Here is a 15,167-nt window from a genome sequence, read left to right as displayed (position 1 = left end):
AATAGGGGCTGAACTGGCACTAAACAACACAAAAGGTTGTGAGTGGTGGTGGCATCAGTGGGTTGCGGTCTTCATTGAAAAGAGATGTTGAAAAACCTGGCGTTCATTGATTAATTTTTCGCTCTGGGAGCAGCAGGGTGGAGGAGAGCACACTTCCATCAGTTTCCTTTCACTGTGCCACTGCCATTACCAGCACACCATTGTTCCTTTTCATGTTGACATAATAATCCCTACCTGTAAAGCTACCAAACCTGAGCCCTTAGTTCTTACCTTTTCACCATTAAAGCTGCTGACCCTTCTGTTTACTTATAAAAACAACACAAAAAAGCAAATAAATTTGTATGTGTGTGAATAGTCTTATATAGGACTGTCCAGCCAACTTTCACCTTGGGATTACTGCCTTTCTATAGCGCTTCCTTCACTGGCAAGGTATATTCAGAATACTCATTCACACACACCTCTTCTACATTACCACTTTTTCATTCCCACTTTCTCTCCCTCTTGCTCTCTCTCTCTCTCTCTCTCTCTCTATCATCCCTTCATTCTTGCGTTTCCCCTCTTCTAATCCACTCTCTCCTTCTTGTTCTATTTCTGTTTGCTTTTAGCTCACCTGAGCTCTTTTTTTTTCCATTCCCCTCCTCCCCATTCCTGTTGCTCTCAATATCTTACATTTTTTCCTTTTTCTCTCAAAACCTTTTCTTGCTACTTCCTTTCTGCATTGTCCTCCTTTCTCTCTCTCTCACCACCTTTCTTTCTCTTTCACCATGGATCAATATATGTGGTAGTTCTTTCTCTCAAATACCTTTTCTACTTCCTATGTTTGTGCTTGAGTTAGGATAAAATGTGAAAATAAAAGAAACTTGATCTGCTTCCCTCTCCACTCTATTTACACACTTGATGTTTCACCTCCACTTCACCCCCACCAACCCCTTGCCATTCCTATATCTTTTCACTCTACGAAGGCTTCTATAGACACTCACTACACCATTCAGTGCACTAACCAAATGTAAACGCATACACCCCACATGCTTTAGAACCATTAGGTCTTGGTGCGACCAAGTGCACAGTCTGTCAAGTGTCTTCTCCCCACCCCCACATTGCAAGTATTTCCACTTCATACCTTGTTGTGTTTGTTTTCCTACTCACCCTTCTAGTACCTGATTCCCTTTTAATCCCTTTGGTTAGCAAGCAACATTCAGCCAAAGCTCCATTGAGCAATCTTCGTTTAACATCTGTTTTCCGTGCTGGCATGGCTTAGATGAGAGGAAATTGGAATTAGGAATTTTACAGTCGAATGCAATTCTTGTTATCAACCTTTGCCCTTTGCCTTTCTTTTTTCTCTTCCCTTGAGTAAGGGATTTTTCAAAAGTGCAAAACTAGCAGATGACTTGTTGACAACGAAATGCCAACAATCACTAGTTGCTGCCCAACCACAAATGATAACATCATCATTCGTAAATGAACTGCAAACAGCAATGTTACTGTCTGTAGTCAAGCTGTGAACTAGTAAGACTGCATGAATTATATTGTCTTCTGCCTTTTGCCACTTAACTGCTTCAGTTTCCTATTGCAAGCCAATTTATGGAGGGTAATGGATGCCCTTTATCATGGCACCTGCACCAGAGTGGTTATCTTGTCCTCAGCAAGACTGAACCAAAGGGTTTTCTGTAGTCTACTTCCTACATAGTGCAGTTATTGTTCAGCCCACAATCAACCATGACTAAGCAGACAATTTTATGTATATATATATATATATATATATATATAGTCCAACCCATTCCCACATGGAAACTGGATGTTGAATGATTATAATAATAATATATAATCAAGGTGAGAATAATAGAGCATCATTAATTAGTGATATGCTATAGGTGAATCACTGCACTTCAGAAGGGAAGTTTTTATGCATGTATATAAATGTGTGTGTCTCTTTCTCTCTCATACACGTACATATATAGTCTGTGTTGTCTGTAAACATTTGTATTCTGTTTTGCTTTGCTCTTTAAAAACAAGTGGATTGAAAAGTCCCTTGTTAAACAGGTATGGGTTAGCAACAGTAAGGGCATCTGGCTGTAAAATACGCCTTTAATATGTGTATTCATCTAACCCATGCTATGGTAGAGAAAATAAAGACAAAGCAAAAGATATCTGTTTGTGCATAATGATGGGTTTCTATACAATTTTCATCTCCATATTCCACTCACAAATTAAGTCATCCTGAGGTTCTCATAGGAGGCACTTACCAAATATGTTGCAGGATTGAACCTTGGAACAATAGAGTGCAAAGCAACCTCTTAGACCAAGAGCCATACCTGTGACCCAATGATCGCAGCCCTTCTGCCTATTACCACCTAATCTTATTTTCAGTAATAATATAAGATGAGCGTGGCCGTCTGCCAGCCTCGTCTGGCACCTGTGTCGGTGGCACATAAAAACACCATCCGAGCGTGGCCGTCTGCCAGCCTCGTCTGGCACCTGTGTCGGTGGCACATAAAAAACACCATCCGAGCGTGGCCGTCTGCCAGCCTCGTCTGGCACCTGTGTCGGTGGCACATAAAAAACACCATCCGAGCGTAGCCGTTTGTCAGCCTCGTCTGGCACCTGTGTCGGTGGCACATAAAATCACCCACTACACTCTCGGAGTGGTTGGCGTTAGGAAGGGCATCCAGCTGTAGAAACACTGCCAGATCTGACTGGACTGGTGCAGCTTTCGGGCTCCCCAGACCCCAGTTGAACCATCCAACGCATGCTAGCATGGAAAGCGGACGTTAAATGATGATGATGATGATGATAGGGTGTGATATGAAGGGAATTTAGCTACTATTTTCAGCAAGTTGAGTGATAACATTGAGGCTTCTAAGTTTTTTTTGTAATAGAATTCAGTGATTGGTGGGGATTTTGTTTCTGTGTAAGAGGTGGGTTTGTAATTGGCAATCTTCACATGCTTAGATAATTGAAACTAAGTTTAGATTAAAGGCAGCAAAAGCTAAAGAAATATGTTAAAGATGATAGATAAGAGTTTTATCTCAAGTTTATTTTAATTAAGCCTCTAATTAATGTTGGATTTTAGAGATTTGGCGGGAGGAGGAAAATAGAAATTTTTCTTTTTTTTTTTAAACTGTTTGTCTTGGTGGATTCTTTGATTAATGTCACAAGAAATTACTTGCAGGTAAACAGATTTGGGTTACTTTCTGAGAAGAGAAAAGAGGTTCAAAGAGAATTTTTTCTTTATATACATACCTATGTGATACACACACACACACACATATGCATATTATGTATGTCTGTGTATGCGTATGTTTAAGTATATGTGCATATGTGTGTGTTTATGTATGTATATATTTACTCATCTTGCCTGCTGAAGTTTTTCTTTGTACACAAAGGGCTGTTTGTGTGAAGTAGAGATGTTAGAAATGTAATGCTGTATAGCAGCAAGAGTTGGCTAGTGAAAGTAAACATGAGTGTTTGAATATGGGGGGGGGGGTAGAACTGCCTCTGATGTTGTTGTTGATGGTGGGGGGTAGAGGAGAAATGAGCACTAAAATTAATGAAGTGAACAGGTGTTGGGGATTGGTGTTAGTACCTGGGATAGAGGTAGTTGAAAGGAAACCCATTAGCAAGGGTGTGATGGCTGGTTTAAGGAAACTAGTTTCAAGTGGGGGCTCAACAATCCTTTCTCTGTGTACAGCAAAGAATAGTTAAGAATCTGTTTGCATATACTGTGTGTAATTATCCTTAGTTTTTTTTTAAATCCTTTGGTGATCATTGTTAAGGTTTTCATTACATATTGTAATTTTCTTTCCTTTTTTTCTTTTTTATTTAAAGTGGGATTAAAGGATAGAAGCTAATTCTTGAATAGCAACTAATCTGTGCTGTTTGCTCTATTCATTTTCTTAGAGTATTTTCATGAGTTGTGTTATTATAAGCAAGGGTACCTTAAATGAAGGCTGAGGGAGTACTTCATCAACTCCTCAACTCACTGCCCTTATTGCTTTGTGTGTGTGTTTTGCTCCTTGGGCAAGTGTCTTCTACAGACCTGGGTCAACCAATATCTTGTGAATGAATTTGATAGATGAAAACAGTGTGGAAGCCTGTTGTATCACCACTATTCAGTGCCTTTTTTTCCATGCTGGCATGGGTTGGACAGTTTTTGACAGGAGCTGATGAGGCAGAGGACTGCACCGAATCTCACTATCTGCATTGGCATGGTTTCCACTGATGGATGCTCTTTGTAATGTCAGCCATTTAACAATATATATTCAATGCTATTTTTGTGCACTTGTACCAGTGATGTCACCAAGTAGCTTGAAAGATGGGGACCCCCCACCCTTAACTGAGTGGTATTCAGGAATGTGGCTTTATGCCAGATTATGAGAGGTTCAAGTATGATAGAGAGACAAATAGGTATCCTGCTGTAGAAGAGACAAGGCCACCCCAGTTTGAAAAGAGAGAGGAGAGAAGAAATGTTTGTCTCTCACTCCTTGACAACCAGATGTTGATTTGTTTATGTCCTCATATAGTAGTTTGGCAAAAGAGACTGATAAAAATAATTCCAGGTTTGAAAAAATAATTACTGGGATTGATTTGACTAAACCCTTCTAAGTGGTGCCCCAGCATGGTTGCAGTCTAAGTAAAAGATAAAATATAGAAATGTAGGGTCATGAGTTGCTGTAATAATAACCAGTACTGTCAGGTTACCAAAACTTCCAGATTCTCACATCTGAGTTCTTCCATATTTTTTTCTTCTCTGAACAGAAATATATTCTGCATATTTTCTTCTATTCTAAAGTTCTTAATGTCATTAACATGAAGTGTCTCTCTTCATATCCTCTTGATTCAACGATCTGGTTTTAGGTTTTACAGGTTCTTCTTCCTGTCTTGAACAAGATATTAACTAAAACTGAAACCATTTAAGATGTTAATATTGTGATATTTTACCCCACTTTTTCTTGTCATCTGACTGTGGCCATGCTGGAGCACTGCCTTTTAAAGGATTTTTTGTTGAAGAAATTGACCCCAGGGCTTTTTCTTTGTAAGCCTAGTACTTATTCTATCAGTCTTTTTATCAAACTGCTATGTTACAGGGACATAAACATGCCCACAAACACACAAAGATACACGCACGCACATATGCAATGGGCTTCTTTCAGTTTCTGTCTACCAAATCCACTTACAAGACTTTGGTTGGTTCAAGGCTATAGCAGTGGGACTGAATCTGGAACCATGTGGTTAGGAAGTAAGTTTCTTACCATACAGCCAAATTCTTACCTTACATTATAATAGCTTTTCTCATCGGTTTTCTTGTTTTCATCATTACAGTGACACACATTTCAAGGTTTCAGAACATTGCTTTAGCTTACCTAGTTTAATATGTCTTATAACCACTAGTGCTGGTGCCACATAAAAAAAAGTACCCAGTACACTCTAAAGTGGCTGATGTTAGGAAGGGCATCCAGCTGTAGAAACCTTATCAAAGCCTTGCCAGCTCCTGTCAAACTGTCCGACCCCTCAGGCTAGTTGGATCCTGTCAAACCATCGAGCCCATGGAGCACGGATGTGAAACAATGCTGATGATATTGTATAATGAAACTTTTTTATTTATTTATCAAGTTTCCTGCAAGCATAATTATCGCTAACGGAAAAGTCAGTTTGTAATCTAATTAATTAAATCATAATAAAGTCCACTCTAGTATTTCCTTACTTTATTCTGTTTATATATTACACAGAACAGTTGACATTCTGTTTGTAGGTCATGAATAGAATCTCTTTTTCTACTTGATAGCTGTGTTAGCTCTGATAAAGGGCGGAAAAGTTCAATAAATGATGGAAAGGCACTGCTGACTTTAGCTGAACCCTTTAACATTCAGATTTCTTTGTCAAATGTGTTGCCTATTTATTCACATCATTTAGAATTACTTACACATAATCTTGTACTTTCAAGATTTCAATGGTGTGTTTGCATATTTAGAATGACATTGGATGTGGTCACTTTTAACATAAAGCAGAGAATATCAGATGGTTAGAGATGAGCCAAAAGTTTGGTTCTGCAACCCTCTAGCATTCAATCTGGCCCAAATATTCTCAAACATATGAAGTTCCCCATCTCTCCCCCCCTCCTTGATCCACTGTCTCTGTCACTCACCTTGTACCTTGAGAATTTACTCTGGCACCTTGTCATCACCACCCCGGTCTTCTTTCTAGCTACTCCCTCTCACACTTGCGTAATGTGTAGCATGTCAACATCTGGCATCAAGCAACCTTCTCCTCACTCAGTTAATGGGACTTTTTCTTTTCTTGCAATTTACTTGGTGACCTCACTAGTGCCTGTGACACAAAAAAAAGTCCCCAGCACACTCGTGTAGCGTTAGGGCTATCATCCAGCTGTAAAAAGCTCTTGCAGCTTGTTAGATCCTGTCGTGCTGTCCAAACCCATGCCAGCATGGAAAACAAACATTAAATGATGATGTTTGATGACCTACTTCCATTCCAGTAAACCTGTTGCTGACCCTTTGGTTACCATATTTTTGTGGAAATGCACTGCCTTTGTTTCAGTCAGTTTTGAAAATGATGAATTTAGTAAAATCACTATTAATTAATCTGGTGTTTGAAACCTAGAGGAACATTTTGATAGGTTTTAATTTAGATTACTTTAAAATAGGGTTATAGTCAAGGGCAATTTCAGGCTGGCTGGTGGTACCAAAAGGTTTAAGCATTTCTGAAAACTTATCTATGAAGAGTAATTGTTGTAAATTTGATTCTTTCTATCCTGTTAATTGTTAGATTGTTCTTTATCATTTTTATGTTTTTGTAAACTAGCATGGGTTAGATGATTACATTATTGAGGCATTTTTACAGTTGGATGCTTCTGCTGTCGTAAATCCTTATTTGCTTTTTGAATAAGGGACCTTATTATTTCATGTATATTTAAAGGCGCAAAGCCAATGCATGGCTCACTGACAGGGGGAAATAACTGCAACATTACTCTCTGTAGGTGAGCAATTTTTAGACAAGTGCAAAGGGTGTCTCATAAGCCTACCAGGAAATAGGCTGCTACTGGTCAAGACGGGTCACATATGTTTGCATAAAGTTTTAATTCTCATACAATAATAATGTTATTGTATTTTTTCTTCTCAAACTACTTCTCCATGATATACAAATATGTCTTGGCACCAAAAGGACAGGTATTAATGTCTTGACTTTTCCTTTGTCTTTGTTCTTCTAATTATTATAATAATGATCATGATACCAAGTCTGTAATTAGTTCTAACCATTTGTAGGATCAGGCTTTCAAAGAATGTATGCTGCAGAGAGTGTCATTTGAAATTTCCTGTCTCTTGGTTTTGTCTGGATCTAAATATATACATTCGCTAAGATCCTCTTCCTTCCTCCAGTAACCTATTTTTGTTTTCTTTCCTTGAAGCTCTCCATTTTATTAATAACCAACTACAAAATTGTTTTTGGTTTGGCGGGAGGAGGGGGTCTTTCTTTTTCTCCGTTTTTTTGGGGGTTTTTTTTCCCAAGGAAATTCTGTAGGTTTTATATGTTTCTTATCTTTATTGCTAGCAGACAGTTGAAATGGGCTGGTAGGATAAACTTGGATTAAGTTTTATCTTGTGTGTGTGTGTGTGTTGTGTCTCTGTATGTGTTTTTAAAGTGGCTAGATTTTTTTTCATCCACTTCGGTATTTTAGGTTTTTTACTCTTTATAATTAGATGTTTGCATAGGATATTTGGTTTGTTTTCCTTTTATTATTATCATCATTGTTATTATTATTATTATTATTATTATTTACATTAGAATTAAATTTGAATTATTTAATTCCATCTAAATATGATGGTATACAGCACAGCTGACATTCGGCTTGTGGGGTCAGGAATGGAATCCATCCTCTCTCTCTCTCCCTCATTTTATTTTGTTACATTTTTTATTGGCCATTTGATACTGTTAGACTTGATAAGGGTACAGAGGGTTACTGAATGATGGAAACACACAGCCAACTTCTGCTTAAAGAACCAATTTATAGACTCCTGAATTACTGTTTCCCCACCTCTTTCCCATCTTAACAGATGAGTTTACAAAAAGATTATATTAAGAGTTAACTGCATGGTTAATTACATTTCAGCAAAGATGCTATTAAGGAACATTGTATGTGTGTGTTTGTGTGTGTGTATATAGACAGAAAGGCTTAATATGGTGGGTATTTTTTGAAGAGTTCATCTGTGTAGTTATTTGAGGCAGGGATAAATACTGTGACATAGTTTTGCCATTTCTTTTCCTAACTCCGTTACAGCATTAAAACATAGCACTGTGCAATCTAATACTGCCCTCTTTTTCTGTGTACAGCAGAGAGCTAAATTATGATCAGTCTTTATTAACAGCCAGGTGAATTCTACACCACTTTTCACTGTTGAATACTTTTACCTTTTAGCATTTAATCCAGTCATATGTGTGTATGTATGTGTTATTCTGCCTGTTTTTTTATGTTCAAACTGGCCAGATGTGGTCTCTCACACTTACCCTATATTGTCATTCTCACAATAACCAATCACAACATCAGAATATTGGAGCTACGAAATAATGCATGATTAGTTGAAAACCATGTGAATAAAATAAGCATTACATTTGATAGAGCAATCTGAATGTCCATGGGTTAATAAGATTACTGAATGTCTTTTTGTCAGTCATGTTTCTCTTCAGAAACTTGTTCTGCTCTGGCCCCCTTTTCACATAATTTTAACCTTCATCTAGTATAGAAGCTGCTCCCCACCTCAGGGTTTGTAGTTTTGCAACCTGTATATGTAAACTCTGTAGTGCTGGTGGCATTGAAAAGGAAGCAACCAGTACATGCTGTAAAGTAGCCAGCAACATCAGGAAGGGCATGCAGCCATAGAAACCATGCTAAAGCAGACACTGGAGCACAATAGAGCCATTTCAGTGATCAGATCCTATCGTACCATTTGACCCATGCCAGCCAGCATGGAACATGGATGTTATATGATGGTGATGAGTAGTAGAGAAAACATGGTGTGCGAGTCACTGTTTTACTACTTTTTGTACCTCACCCAAATCCTGTGTACAATATGGGTGGCAGGTGAGTAGGGATCATATCCTTCAATTGTTTAATGACATGAAAATTGCTTCAGAATATTACAACTGTTGCTAATAGGCTGAATAAAAAGGAAAATGAACATAAATAAATAACTAGGCTTTTCATTCAAATTTTAAAGACAGGCGCCAATCTTATTTAATGGCTCAGTGATTGCTTTTTTATAGCGAAATCCTGCTATGTAAAAAATATATTGTGTAACAATACAAATTTTCATAACTAAACCTGGTTTGTGCTAGTTTGAAAAGTCCAGTATATGAAATTGTTTTAATCATGTTCTCTGTGTTGTTTTCAAATGATTTTTTTTCCTAAGCAAAGAAATTGATAGCTTAGAATAAAGGGAGATAATTTAACATCAACAACCTCATTTTAAGTTGAAGATAAGTTTCATTTTCCATCTGGTTCAAATAAAGTCTACATATATATATATATATATATAGTTGTGTGTGTAAGAAAAATATCACCTAGCATAAAATGTAAATTTCTCAAATTGTTGTTTTTAGTTCTTATTTTGTTCATATATCTGTGTGTGTGTGTGTGTGTAAAGAAATTTTATTTTAAAATCTTTCTAGTGTGTAAACCCTATGCCTTCAAATTAGAAATTCATTAGAAGTTTCATTTTTAAAATCTTCTTGAACCACATCCCTCTTTTTTGTTGTTGTTATTGTTATTTTCTTCTGACTCCTTATATTCTGAGTTCAAATTCCACTGAGGTTTAAAAATTTTTTTTTTTTTTTAATGCCTATCATCTCTTTTGGGGGTCAATAAAATAAGGACCAGTTTAAGTCCTGTGTGGGATATCAATGTAATCAACTTGAATTACTGGCAAGCTGGCAGAATTATCAGTGTGTGAGAGAAGATGCTCACCAGTATTTCTCCTGACTCTTTACATTCTGGGTTCAAATACAGTGCAGTTCACCTTTGTCTTTCATCCTTTCAGGGTCGGTAATATTAAGTACCAGTGAAACACTGGGATTGATGTAATCAACAAGTCCCCTCCTCCAAAATTTCAGGCCTTATACCTATAATAGAAAGGATTATTATTATTATTATTATAAGGTGGCAAGTTGGCAGAATCATTAGCACACCAGGCAAAATGCTTAGCAGTATTTTGCCTTCATGTTCTGGCTTCAAATTCTATTGAGGTCGACTCTGCCTTGCATCGTTTTTGGGTTGATAACATTAAGTACCAGTGAAACACTGGGGTTGATATAATTGATTAGTCTCCTCCCACAAAATTTCAGACCTTATGCCTTTAGTAGAAAGGATCATCATTACTATAGTATGTCACTGCTCATTGCATCGTTAGATCCTTATTCACCACTTCATCTCATGACTTTCTAGATCTGCCTCTTCCACAGGATCTGTCTGAGTACCCCACACATCTTTATCCAGTTGTCATCCTTCATTTGTATTACATTCCCACATCATTGTAATCTTCTCTCTTTCACACTACCTCCAGTTCCTCTTATACCTCGTTTCTCTCTCAGTTCACCATCATTATTGTTTTAATGTCCACTTTTCCATCCTTGCATGAATCAGGCAAGATTTTCTATGGCCAGATGCCCTTTCTGTTGCCAAGTCTCATCTGTTTCAAGAAAGATAATATCTCCTCCATAGCTAGACTTTGTTTTACATGGAAAATTGGAAACAAACAGCATCACTTATATATTGGTGATGTTCATTTACAATTATCGCATGATGTCAAGACAAAGGTACGTGCACACACTCACACAAACCCACACACAAACAGAAACCCATGCACACATTTACAAATTATATATGAGCTTCTTTCAGTTTCTGCTGACAAAATCCACTTGCATGGCTTTGGTCAACTTGGGGCTATAATAGAAGACACTTGCCCAAGGTGCTGTGCTGTGGGACTGAACCCAATGTCACATGGTTGGGAAGCAAGCTTCTTTACTTCACATCCACATCTTTGCACTATATTGCTAACTTGTTAATTTTCCTCCCTATTTCTACTTACAATCTCATTCATTTATTTCAAGCAAACACAAATTTCCATTTCCCTTTGATGTTACAAATCGCAACATCCTATTCACTAGAAATTTTAAATATGCCTGTTATTTTGTTAGATGTCTTTCTTTAATCTCACTCACAGCAGCTTCTAATGCAAATTAATAACTTTGTACCTAACTATTACACAAACTTTTCAACCCTTTATTTTTTCTTTTTCTTTGCAAAAGCTCGCAAAAGATGTGTACATCCTTCAAGTCTATTTCAATTTTTTTTAAATGTTTTTTTATAGTAACTGAAAGAATCTATCTTTATAATTTCATTCTTTTTGTTCATTTGTTTGGTTTCACGTGTTTTTCCATGCCATTATGGGTTACATAAATACATTTGTTTACGGCTGGATGCCCATCATATCACTAACCCTTTCCTTACTTTCAAAGAGATCTTTTATTCTACCTGTCTTCAAAAGCACGTCGCCAGTGAATGATTTCTTTGATGGCAAATGGTAACATGTCTCCGTTTGTAGCTCAGTGATTTTAAGAGAAGTGCAAATATAAACAATCAAATCTGCCCTTGTGTGTACATACACATACACCATCATCATTATCTACTTTTCCATTCTTTCTTGGGTGAGACTGAATTTGTTGAGGCAGATTTTGTATGGTTGGATACTGTTCCTGTTGCCAATCCTTGTTTCCAAGCAAGGTAATATTTCCCTATGGCCAGACATCTTTTTCATGTAAGACTGGAAATGAGCAACATTGCTTGTATGACAGCAATGTCAAGACATGCATGCATGCACATGATGAACTTCTTTCAGTTTCCGTATACCAATTTCACTTACAAGGCTTTGGTCAGCCTAGGACTATAGTAGAAGACCCTTGTCCAAGGTGTCATGCAGTGGGTCTGAACCCAAAACCATATATTTAAGAAGAGACTTTCTTAAACACAGCTATGCCTGTACCTATCATATTTTCAATCATATCTCGTAAAAGACCTAATTTCTTTATTAACAGACCTATATTCATTAGTAAATTTTAACATTTTTACCTTGCTTATGTTGTGCTGTATTTTCTTTCTCATATTATTACAAGGACCTTTCCTTTCAGACATTCTTAGACTGCCGTAGCTGCACTGGATTTCTTATTCTTGTTTTCCTATAAGACCACCATTCGGTCTTATATTGATTTCAGATTTTGGCACAGGGCCAGCAGTTTTGGGGTGGGTGTTAAGTTGATAACATTGAGCCCAAAAGGATGAAAGAGTCAACCTAAGTGAAATGCTGCTAAGTATTTTACCCAGTGTGCTAGGATCTTACATTGAATATTGCTTTCATTTTGGCCTGGTGCCTCTTTTGAACCAGAACCATGTTGTTAACATGGTGGGCCCTCTTCTTTCTACTAGGTTGGAATCTTTGGTTTATCATTGAAATGTATCTTCATTGTGTCTGTTCGTTGCCTGAAACCTTTAAAACAAAGTTTTAAAAGCCATAAAGCCATCTCATTACTCACCTATGTTTCCTTCTGTGTTGCAATCTCTTATTAAATTCTACTAAAGAAAAAAAAACTTTTGAAAGTCTGTTATTTTGTAAAGCTGCTTCTCTGACATTTCACTTAGTAAATATTTCTTTCAGAAATTTAAACATCAACATAAAGATTCAAGTCCTTAGGCCATGCACATTTTAGTTTGCCAAATAAGAGAGATATCAACTCTTGCCTGACAGTTAAGTGGTCGGTAATGAGAGAGAGAGCAGCAGCAGTGAGCTTTAGAACATTGCTCTGATTCACTTATGCGAAACCATCTTCTTAACTTGTGCTGATTACAAAGAAAATGTGTCGAGAAGAGGATAGCTGCACCATATTGCAACTTGTATCTCTATATTTTATTCTAGATGATATGGCCTTTATAACTGATTATATATATATATATATATATATATATATATATATATATATGAGAGAGAGATATGTATGCACATTTATACGTACACTTATACACACAGACGCACTTTCTTTGCATAGTTTTGAAGTTTGCCTGTCCTGTCATAATACTTGTTGCTCCTTATCACTTGAGTGTTTCTAACTTGTTAGAATGTTTGTTCCATTCATTATAAAGACGGAATCATGTACGTTTTTTTCTTTCTATCTCCCATCAACTTTTAACTCTCTAAATTCATTCACATTTTTTTAATATATATTTTTCACCATATCCCAACCTACTTTTTATTGTCTTGAATGTGACAAGCTATCCTTGCAGTCTTGTCAAGACAATTCTTACTCTAGCAGTGTTTCTACAATACATGTAGCTTGAAACTCTGTGATGGTAGACTAGTTGCTTGTATTTCTGTAAATTCTATGCTGACTTCATTGGATAACGGTAGATATTTTTCATGTTCAATGTTGTTAAAAAGCCATTTTAACTTGCAAAACACTAACATAAAATATACTTACCATTTTTGATGGCAATATAAGATATACTTTTCTTTTCAAGAAATGTCTTCAAAAAAAAAAAAAGCTCCCTGGATCCTTTATTTTAAGTTGGGCCTATATTAGTTTCAAATTTTGGTACAAGACCAGCAACTTCATGGGAGGGAGTAAGTAGATTACATCAACCCCAGTGCTTAACTGGTACTTATTTTATTGACCTCCAAAATGAGGAAAGGCAGTTAACCTCTGTGAAATTTGAACTCCAAGTATAGAGATGGACAAAAGGCCATTAAGTATTTTGCCACCTCACTACCTTAAGTTGGGCCTATATTAACATGTTTTGATGCATAACAATTCTTTTTACCTGAATATACACTGCTAAAATTTGGATGTGTCTAATAATAAGCAGATACATTTTTCATGCCATCAAGATAGACTCTTAAAAACTGAAAGATAGGCAACTTTTTGGTTTTATAGTTTAACTAATCAGAAAGATTATCGACTCAATCCACTTGATAATCTTTTTGTATCTGTAAACTATTTCTCACAAAACTGGAATGTGCTTTTTATGTTATTCAGAGACTGCAGTTAAAACTTTCTAGCCTCTTGTGACATACACATCCACCAAAATGATGATTAATGCTTTTGCTTGAAGAGCAGAAGATAATTCAATCTGAAGCTCCCCTGCTGCAAAATCTAGCAGTTTCCCAACTTACCTCCTCTTATATTATTCTCATCAAGTGCAGTGGAATGTACTTTCTGTTTTCCTTAAATGACATCTGATGATATTCACCAAACTTCCCATCTTCAGTCCCAAAGTTTGAAGTAGTGTAAGGAGGTGCCTTCAATGCATGGCAGAGCAGTTAAGAAATCTTTCCCCCTAGTAGCTTTGATCTTACTATGCAATGGCCAAGTGTCTGAAACGCCTTAAATTTCCCCCTTCTTCAATCTTGTAACATTTGTACAGATGAAAATTATTCAGAATTTGAAGGACCAGCCTTGTCCACACACTGTGAGGCCAAGTCTATTTAAAGGGTTAAAAGGTACAAATGTCTGCAATGGTTAGCCAACTACTATCGCATCATCTTCATCATCATCGTTTTAATGTCTAGTTTTCCATATTTGCATGGGTTAGAAAGAATTTGTTGGTAATTTTCCACTACTGGATGCCATTCTTGTTGCCAACTCTACTGAACCAGATATTGGAGCACAACGCAATCCTCTGATCAATAAGCTCATCTTAGGCCATCCAACTCATTCCACATTGGACAAGCGCCTTCCAAAGCTTGGACTGGCCAAAGCCTTGTAAGTGGATTTTGGTAGACGGAAATGAAATATGCCTGTTGTTCATGAGTTTGTGTCTCCTTGACATTGCCTAGATAATTATATGTATGATTGCCACTGTCATACAATGTCATTCTTTTCCAATATACTATGAGAACGTGTCTAGAAAACGTTAGCTTGCTTTGGAAACAGGTGAAAGTTTGGCAACAAGAAGGATACATGTTTGTAGAAAATCTGCCTCGGTTAAACTGCCTGCCCCAGGCAAGCATAAAAAAAGTGGACGTTAAAATGATGAATACAATGAATAGGTTTTCTATTGATCAAACAACTGGAACTTTCATTCATGGTTTACCATAAGCACTTAATCAGCTATC

General features: G+C 36.9%; 1 protein-coding gene across 2 annotated transcripts in view; it reads left to right on the top strand.

Moving 5' to 3' along the window:
• Positions 1–15,167, top strand: part of LOC115231219 (axin-1) — a 201,137-nt gene that overhangs the window by 93,258 nt on the left and 92,712 nt on the right. The window lies entirely within an intron of this gene.

This window comes from Octopus sinensis, linkage group LG2 (assembly GCF_006345805.1).
Source record: "Octopus sinensis linkage group LG2, ASM634580v1, whole genome shotgun sequence".
Classification (NCBI taxonomy): Eukaryota; Metazoa; Mollusca; class Cephalopoda; order Octopoda; family Octopodidae; genus Octopus; species Octopus sinensis.
Note: the sequence above shows the minus strand (reverse complement) of the source record. Positions and strands in the feature narration are given on the sequence as shown.